We start from the raw sequence: 9,897 nt of genomic DNA on the forward strand, positions 1-9,897 counted from the left end.
CCGCTGCTGAGGGCAGGTGGAGAACAAAATGAAATGATTTTCTCACACTGCAAACGAAAAACATTTCACAAAGTAATGTCCTAATTAGACTTCTTCATCACTTAGCAACTAGCTGCACATTTGCAGAGAAAAATGAGCTGTTGGACGAAACTTTCAACAGCTGTCAACATGTTAACACTTTAAAACAAGTTTTAATTTTCATAGTTAATGCATTAGGTAACATGAACTAATAATAAACAGCATTTTTCAGCGTTTAATAATCTAGGTTAATAATAATCTCTACATATACCAATATTTAGATTATTATTATTATTATTAATTTATTTACTACATAATTGCACATTTTAATTTGTATGAATCACTGTTAGATAATCTATTGTGAACAAATGTGAATTCATTAAAAATGTATTATAAGACTTATAAGATTAAGACTAACATAATTAAGACCAATTCATTTCTTTATATATTTTATAAGAAACTTTAAATGACAATTTAAATGACAATGTTTCAGGTCTCCAATGAGAATCTTTACTGAAGGTTAAGTCTCTCACAGTGTAACACGGTTGGTGGTCTTTCGGGGGTTGGGCGGTGGTGAAAGATGTGCTGGAGTAGTGACATGTCATTACTATAGAAACAAGATGGTAGTTAAAGCCCATAAATTCGACATTACCATACATACCTAGCCATTCCCACCAAACCAAATCTCTCAGGAGAGAGATAAAGAGTTCTTCTAAAGGATTTTGGTGAATAATAAGGCAGCGCACTGCAAATCATTCAGGTGCACGCTAAAGGTAGGAGGTGTTCCTCTTGTGTAGCAGCATGAGTTCATAATCTCTCCTCACACACACACACACATACACACAGGTTTGTTTTTGTGAAAAGTGGGGACATCCCATAGGCGTAATGGTTTTTATACTGTACAGACCGTATATTCTATTGCCCTACACCAACCCTACCCCTAAACCTACCCCTCACAGGAAACTTTGTGCTATTTCAGATTTTCAATACACTCCATTCTGTGTGATTTATAAGCGTTTTGAAAAGTGGGGACATGGGGTAATGTCCTGAAAAGTCACCTTCTCCTTGTAATACCTATGTCATACCCTTGTCATTATACAAATTTATGTCCTCATTTGTCACAAAAACGCGCACACACACACACACAGACACACACCATGTGATGCATGAAAATGAGGATCTGTCTCAAGTTCTCTAAAACTGCTCCAATTCTTTTTAAGTGTCCTCCATACTAGTGCAGAAGGACTATGGGTTTAATAACTAGCGGGAGGTTTTTGGGAATAGCCCATTACAATGTCATCTATTATAGACTACAGTACGTGTAGTTGGAGATGTATGGTGAGCCACAGAGGCCACCATTATACAATAGAAATCATGTAACTTTCTTTTAATAGTCCTAATTTCTTTTTTATAGCTCTGTAATACATCTAAAAGGAATTTAATAATTGCTGATTAAAAATGAATTGCTCGGGAAGAAAGCCACATTTTCTTCCGGGACTTACAGTAACTAATCTTATTTTCTCGTGCTAGTATATAGCTGAATGTTTTTAATGTATGTGTTACTCTGATGGATTGAGTTTTTGTTGTCCTTGACGGATTTCATTTACCAACTGGCTAACAGGCCGATAAAAAACATGAGCTGAGGGTGGGGTGACAGTCTCTGGCAGATGTGAAGCTTTCGTCTTTTCCCCTTCACGCGTTCTCATCGTCCAAGGCTTGGTCTGTAATTTTCAATGGGCTGTAGTGTCCAAGTGTTGCTGTGACCCCCACCTCTGGAGTAAATGGATTGGAGACGAGTTTCAGAGGAAGCCTTGATTATTTCCCCACGTCCCCCAGTAAAAAATAAGGGGAACTCAACACACTGGCATTCCGGACCTGTTATTATACTGGCGGGGCTGCTGATGTTGAGCAGGTCTGGGAATTCGAGATCACAGGGGTCGAATGACCGGACATACACAACCTAGTGATTACAGGAGCTCCCTTGAGAATATATGGGAGGACTGGGAAGAGGAAAAGATAAAACTATATCTTTTTTTTTATATCTCAGTCCCCTTTCCCAGGTTTTAATTCAGGATAGTATCTCTGTAGAGAGCTCAGGTAGACTCTATAAATCTAGCTGGTGAAAATTAAATGGCTATAGACCCAGTTCTTGCAGAGGAATTGTTTTCTTCCCATAAAATACTTTATTAGAGATGAGTTTGCCTGCCTCTTCCATGTTTCTCTGTGTCTCTGTTCAGGGGCACCAAAACCAGGGAAACCGGTTCTTCTTTTGTCTGCATCAACTGGACTCAGTCAGCTGATATTAATATGTATACACTTGATATATGTATGCACTTGTTTTCAAAATACATTCCAGGTACTGACTTACTATATTATTGACTTACTATTGACTTAAGTAAACTATATACACTACTTTTTTTAAGAAACAAAGGATGTAATAAATTTATCATAAGTAACAACTATCACATTGTTACAAAAATGTCTATTTTAAATCAAATCTTTTTTTTTTCTGTTGATCATAGATTCCACAAAAAAAATATTAAGCAGCGCAATTTTCAATTGTGACAGAAAATGAAATAAATAAATAAATCACCCAAATTTTTGAACAGTAGTTTACTTCAATGTAGTTTTCACATCTATTATTAAAAAAAAATAAAAATAAATAACAGTAACTTTTTGCCCTCTACCCCACACTAAGTAAGAAAAAAAATAAATTTTTGATCAAACATTTATCCACAAAATGTTCAGAAAAACAAAATCAATTAAAGTAAACAAGAGTGTGCTCATCCCTATAGAGCTCAGAAAACATGTGTGCATCTAACATGTCAAAGCACACTGCACATTTGAGTTAGCATTTTCTGACAGGTGTAAGGATGAAATACGACATGCTTATTTGTGCACCATACTTGAACAAATACAATGATTGTGAGGGGAACTGCGCCACTATTGACAACTAACTATTTAAACAGTTTATATATTTTATCTCTAATCATAATTTGGTCGTAAAATGTGGCTTTAGAGATTATATGTAAATAAATTCACAGATCAATACATGTTGGAGATGAAAATCTGGATGCATGAGTTTGTAATATAAAAAAAAAAAAAGAGTAGCATACTTTTAGTACTGATAGAGACGTGCTGACGCGTTTGGTCTCGTTCTATATCGCCTATCTTGTCAGTGTCTGCGCTTGCTTGGCCATTTGTTGTGGAAAAAAATAAGGAAAGTGTGTCCAGCTGAATTAATTTAGTATTTTGTTAGACGGGTATAAAAAAGCTTAGTTTACCGCGGCAGCCGTCGCGTGACAGCCTCCTCGTGTGAAGTCTGAAGAGTGTAAAGACCATCGACTCTACCGTGCGACTCCACCGGGTAGGGACACCGGCAAAGGATAAGTATCGCTTTTTATTTTTCCTCTTTCCTACTACTTGTTTCACTTCTGTTTCAGTTTTTATAACCATTTCTTACTATGTGAAAGTAAGTTGTTATTTTTTAGCATGTAAGTTTGGCAGTGCTATTTTTTAGGATTACTGATACACTACTGTCGTTTGATTTGTATTATTTGTATTTGTTATTTATTTGAATTTTAGTTAAATTATCGAACTCAGGCCACCGTGAGCGCAGTTGCGCTATATGTCAACGCACTAACCACAAGGCTTTCAGTGCCGACTATACATGTAAACTTTTTATAGTTTCTAAGGGGCTGTGCCACAAAAAAAAATATATTTGCCTAATCTGTAAAAAAAAAAAAAAAAAGCATTAAAAACCTTGGCACACTACTTAAACACAAAGACAATTAAATTTTTCTTTGATATTCAAAGCCACCAAGACTATTTTAGTTTTCTTACGGTTTCAATGTCTGCAGCTTTCTTATTTTCGGAGATCTATCGAGAATCACACACACACATGCACACAGACACCGTTCCTCGCATGTAGCTAAGTGGAAGTGTTCTTGTGATGGAATGGCTGAACCGTAGTGGCCCCTGTTGCAGCGCATTTTCTCTCTCTCGCCTACGAACACAAAAACACGTTCACACACACAGAGCACCTTGGCCTTGCTCTTGCTCCTGAGATGCAATGCCACACAGCTCTCCCACAACTTGATGGATGGCCGCTGAACCTTCCCTCTCCTGCCTCTCACACACACACATAATCTCATTTGGGAACAGTCTGGACACACACACACACACACACACAGAAGTAATCTCTTTTTGTGGCTTGTGGAATGACACTGTGGCAAAAGAAATGGAGTGCTATCGGTAGACTCCCGTCAGTTCTTTCCATTTCTTATTCCATTCCCTTTGAATCCATTTGACTTCAGCAGCATCTCTTCTTCATACCAATGAGGTCCCGGTGATGAGGAGCAGTCTCTTTTACACACATCTATAAGACTTTGTGCATTATTTATACTGGCCCCAGTGTTTAATCTACACTTATGCAGTCAAGAGATCACAACTCACTTAACATTGCAGACCCTCACGCTCGTGTGCTTTACACTGGAGAAGAGCAAATGTTAAAAAGACAAATAAATGGCTGGAGAAGGATCGTGTGCGTGCATGCAGGTATGTGCGTCTGATTTTGTGCCTGTGGTGACAGATATGGGTTATGCCTCTTAAAACCATCTGGATTTAGGAAATCATTTTACACACGCAGATGTTTCATTGTGGAATGAAGTTGTCAGTCATTCTTGGTGTGTATTATTGCAGCCAATAAACATCTATCCATTCAGCTGAAGCACATTTTGATTAGACTGCAGCGGTATGTGATGTACGAGTATGTCGAGGTGTCACCCAGAAATGACACTTGTATATTGTGTATCCTTATTCTTTCATGAAGGACTAGTATGGCAATTTCATTTGAGTTCCTCAACAGACCTGAGACTTGCTCAACAGGCACATGCTCAAACACAAACACTTGGCTTGATAAGCCCTGAAGACTTTGATGTTTTTATTTTTATTTTATTATTTCTCCAACACGCACACACACACAAACGTCCCCTCTGCATAGATGAGCATATATAGAAACCATAAGCTAGCAGTTCATAACATTTTTGTCCCCAAGATCCATGTTTTGTTCTCAAAACGTATTTTAATTTATGGACACTGAATATCTGTAAGTAAATAAATAAATAAATAAATAAATAAATAATCATGATTCCAGACATTTTAAGAGAATGTTCTTCAGGGATCCCACTCTTTTTAAACAATTTATTTGCATTAATTTACATTACTGGATAAAGAACAATGCTAAGGATTCTATTTTAATAAAATATTTTAGAGCTTGGAATAGCTAGAAATATGTATATTTAAAGTTTTGTTTTCACTTTATTTTTTTTTTTATAAATATCATTTTAAATAATGTGCACTGATATATTATTCCAAAGGCAGGCAGACAATGAATGAATGAATGAATGAATGAATGTCAGTCAGTCAGTCAGTCAGTCAGTCAGTCAGTCAGTCAGTCAGTCAGTCAGTCAGTCAGTCAAACAGTCAGTCAGTCAGTCAGTCAGTCAGTCAGTCAGTCAGTCAGTCAGTCAGTCAGTCAGTCAGTCAGTCAGTCAGTCAGTCAGTCAGTCAGTCAGTCAGTCAGTCAGTCAGTCAGTCAGTCAGTCAGTCAGTCAGTCAGTCAGTCAGTCAGTCAGTCAGTCAGTCAGTCAGTCAGTCAGTCAGTCAAATCAAAATTAAAATAATAAAGTGATAACTTTATCCACTTATAAAATTGCTTTTCATCTGATGCAACTACTCCTATACCTGTCATAAAGTCCACTTTTCACAATCCTGATAGCTAAATCAAGTCCCACCCTCTCTACTAATGCATCACATTACATAAGTAAAATGGGTTGTAAATGTGCCAAGATGTACCACAAACCACATCAGGCCATGAATATGCACATGGTCCTATTAAAACAAGCAAAAGAGCCATTTTAACCATCTGATCCCTGTTTGTATTCTTTGTGTTACAGTGAACTATTCCCCTGTGTTCATTTGGAACAATGATAAGTGGTTGTGCTTTTTTACAAGCACCACTTAAACACAGAGAGGGCCGAGGCTGTAAAAAAAAATTGCACAAATATACACAAAACAACAGATGCACACGCCGGGTCAAACCAACGCATTTGTTCACTTCCTCTGACCTGAAAATAGCCAGAGAGGAAATAGAGGTGAGCTGGCATTTCAGAACCATAATGACATAAAACGTGATTAAAACAAATAATTCCGGTGCTAAATTCTGACTGAATGAGCCACGCTCAAAGTAAAATGCTGACATGCACACACCTGTGATCACAGTTCAGTTTTATATTACAATTGTATATTATCGCAGCGTTGCTATATTGCTTGGCAACAGCCTAAATAAATAGTGTTAACTATTTTGTATTTGTTTTGCTGTTGTTTTCACTTTATGAAAGCAATAAGCCACTCGATGATGAGCATTACCGTGGTTAAGGGGCTTTTCACTTCACATTCTGCCTAAAAACACTCCTTAGCTGTGGTACAAAATCACTGTAATCCACAGCCACTCATGGCTTATTGCTTTAATAAACCCTTATACTGACAGACACACAAGCATGCACATGACAGGCAGAAAATGTAGAGATTAAAACAAAACAAAAAAAGTATTACACTACAGCGGTAAAAGATACAGCTGGAGCGTACGTGCATGTGTGTGTGTGTGTGTGTGTGTGTGTGTGCTAGTCGTAATCCAGTGTACCCTGTGAGTTTGGAAACCGTCAGAATTGAAGTACAGATGGGGGTTAAGCACACAGTGATGATGACACCGGCACTTACAATCAGCACAGCAGCAACCAATCAAGAGATGATCTCACTTTTTCCCTTTGCTTCGGCCCCGCCGCTTCTATTTCGCCGTCAACTGTCGCTTTCATCATTTTAGCATGATAAATGTTACAAGTGCATCTCCGTAGCTTCAATCAAGACTATTCACATGAAGACTGAGGAACAAGAGACTATGAGAGAGAATATAATAGAGAATAAAGAGAGGTGGAAGGCGACAGAGGGAGTGAGAAAAAGAAAGAGAGGCGAAGAATGAAAGAGAATGAGAGAGACTGCAGGCACGCTTGAACTACATCATGCTGTCAACAGGCGGCTGAAAGGATAGATTACTTACAGTAACAGAAGAAGGAAAAAAAGAAATCAAAGGGACGTCACTGTACTACATGTAAAAGGTCAAGTGAAATCGCTACTACTGCTCTCCAAGAAGAAGAAGAAGATGAATATAAAACGTGCAACTGTATTTTTGAACTCTTTCTCTGTTAACTTGGCCCTGTGCTGTAAATACAGCTTTCATATTTCTGGCTAAAGTTTCACAGGTGATTTACATTTACTGTTTTACATACGCCCGTGTCGACACTGGGCACAAATGAAACGTTGACCTGCGCATGCAAATGAAGAGTTGGCCTCTGTTTTCCAAAGATGATCTGTGACGTTCAGCTTTTATTTAATGATCCAGTTGTGAAGTAAATGGTTCGTTATATGCGTATGGTAATTTGGAAAGTATAATGTTTGCATATGCATCAATTTCAAAAGTCTCTCATTCTCTTTATCTCCCAATGGAAGCCACAACCATGCATGTGTGCTGTCTTGAGTCGCATCTGTAACTGTGACAGATTTGGTCAGCGTCGGCCATTCAGTGCTGGCGTTGAGCTGACAAGCTCTCCCTAATAACACAGCGATCAAGTCTGCAGCTGATCTAATTCTGTCCTGCTCTCCATTACCCAGCAATTTTGTACCATTGCATGGCGTGTTATTTAATGTGACGTGACGATGATGGCGTGTAGTTAATTTTACGCTTCTTGTGATGAATAGAATATACGGCTGCTTGTAAATGCAGCCTGATTGCTTCATTGATTGAAGGCTCATTCTCAACTCTGAGGTCTCTTGACAAACATTTTTTGAAAATAACTAAATAATTATAATGTAATATTTAAAGTAAATTTACTAGAAAATAAAATATTTACTATTTAAAGGTCACATGCATGTACACACTCAGTGAATGCGTGCGTTTCTTTTAACCCGTAAAGTACTCTTCTGTGATTTGCGTGGATGTTTTGCTAGCAGCAATACAAGGTGAGTTGCAGAAGCACACACAAATACTCATAAGCAACCATGTAATCTGCATTTGCATGGCCATGCTTTTGTGTTGCTTGTCCAAGATGAGCGATGCTTTAGTCTGCCATACATATGTATGTAAAGCAAATGCAAGATGGAAAGCGCTGCAAAGGCTGAAACCACAACAGAGAAGCCACACTGACCTCAAAAAGCCTTACAAATCTCAGCAATACCCTCAGACAAGTCTAAATATGGAGATGGATTAGCACAAACCATAATATTTTGCACTCTCAAAAAAGGAAAAAGAAAAATGCCAGTGACTGCATGGCAGATATTTGATCCAAATGTTGATCTCGCATGGCTCAAAATGAAAAGGCTGTTATAACCCCAGCCCTGTTTGTACAAAATAGGCCAGAATCCTTTTCATCAGTGTATGACACTCATGCTGTTCGACTGCATTTAGTCACCTCTGATCTAGAGTGTTATGGAATCATGGGAAATGATTAAAGACTGAATATATCAGTGTTCATTGGTTTAAACCATTAAACAATCTGGATACAGCTTTTTTCACCCGTGTCTTTAAAGGGATCCCCGGGTATTAAGACATGTATGGCTTAATATAACGTAAATGATGTCTCTTATTTAAATATATAGTAGAAACCCCATGAAAGATGTATGTTATTTAAAAAAATCGACATGGTTTTTGGACTATGGGGGCGCCATTATTTTATGTGCACAGTACATTCTGCGTCGATGACGTCAAATGGTTGCACTCGGTGAGCTACTGGCGCTTATTTCTATAGTCTTTGGCTTTTTACCGCAACACAACTCAGAAAATAAAATACTGATACGATATGGTTGTATTACTTTTGGTTGTAATTTTCAGTCGAAGGGCAACAAGAGAAGCAATGCAAGACTTCACAAGAAGAGGAGAAAAGAATAGGAAGATGCCTGTGGACGAATAAAACTTCCTAAAGACCAGCTTCTTTTTTCACTCCACTTTAGTCCTAATGCCTTTGAGTATTTTAGTAGACCACAGCTACTGAAAGAGATTACAAATGGCTGAGAAACACTATGTCATCCTGTAAACATGCCGACGCTAATCATGACGCGCGGCCGCTAGAGGAGTTTCTCAGCGCAGATTTTCCTCGAGATCCGGGGCGTTTAGACTCCATGTGGGGAAAAATCGATGATACAGCATTTGGTTTAAGCCTATGCTTTAAGCCTACGCCCCCCATAGTCCAAAATATGTATAAAACGATGTGATTTTTTAAATAACATAAATCTAATGAGTCTACTACATATTTCAGGAAGAGACATAATTTACGTTATATTAAGCCATACAAAGTCTTAATACCCAGGGATCCCTTTAAAGCACTGACTCAGAAGAATTTTATAAAGCTGCACACAATAAGGAGTGAAAGAAAGAATGGTCTTCCATCAGAGACATTAGGACCAACTGAATATATAATGCAACAAATCCATAAACCAACAGCTGAAAAGACTTACCAATGGCAAACAACCAGTTTCGTTCTTTTTAGAGAATGCCCAAGAAAAGCATTAAATGCTGAATGCTATGAAATGCCTTGATATATTACCTTTCTGGCTAGCAGGAAGGTGGCGTCTCCCACCTGCATTAAGGTAAATTAACGACAGCTTAAATGTCTCATGTGCAGCGAGACATGGAAACACTAGTGTTGTCCGGTTACCTTTCTGGGGCAAACAACAGGATGTAGTTTCTGCTATCGAGACAGAAGATGGTGTGTGTGTGTGTGTGTGTGTGTGTGTGTGTGTGTGTGTGTGTGTGTGTGTTTGTGTGTT

At 38.1% G+C, this 9,897-nt stretch overlaps 1 protein-coding gene across 2 annotated transcripts in view; it reads right to left on the reverse strand.

The window, feature by feature from the left end:
- LOC107681559 (protocadherin-7-like) overlaps nt 1-9,897 on the reverse strand; it is a 152,817-nt gene that overhangs the window by 133,709 nt on the left and 9,211 nt on the right. The window lies entirely within an intron of this gene.

Source organism: Sinocyclocheilus anshuiensis, unplaced genomic scaffold, assembly GCF_001515605.1.
Source record: "Sinocyclocheilus anshuiensis isolate Anshui unplaced genomic scaffold, SAMN03320099.WGS_v1.1 scaffold1648, whole genome shotgun sequence".
Lineage (NCBI taxonomy): Eukaryota > Metazoa > Chordata > Actinopteri > Cypriniformes > Cyprinidae > Sinocyclocheilus > Sinocyclocheilus anshuiensis.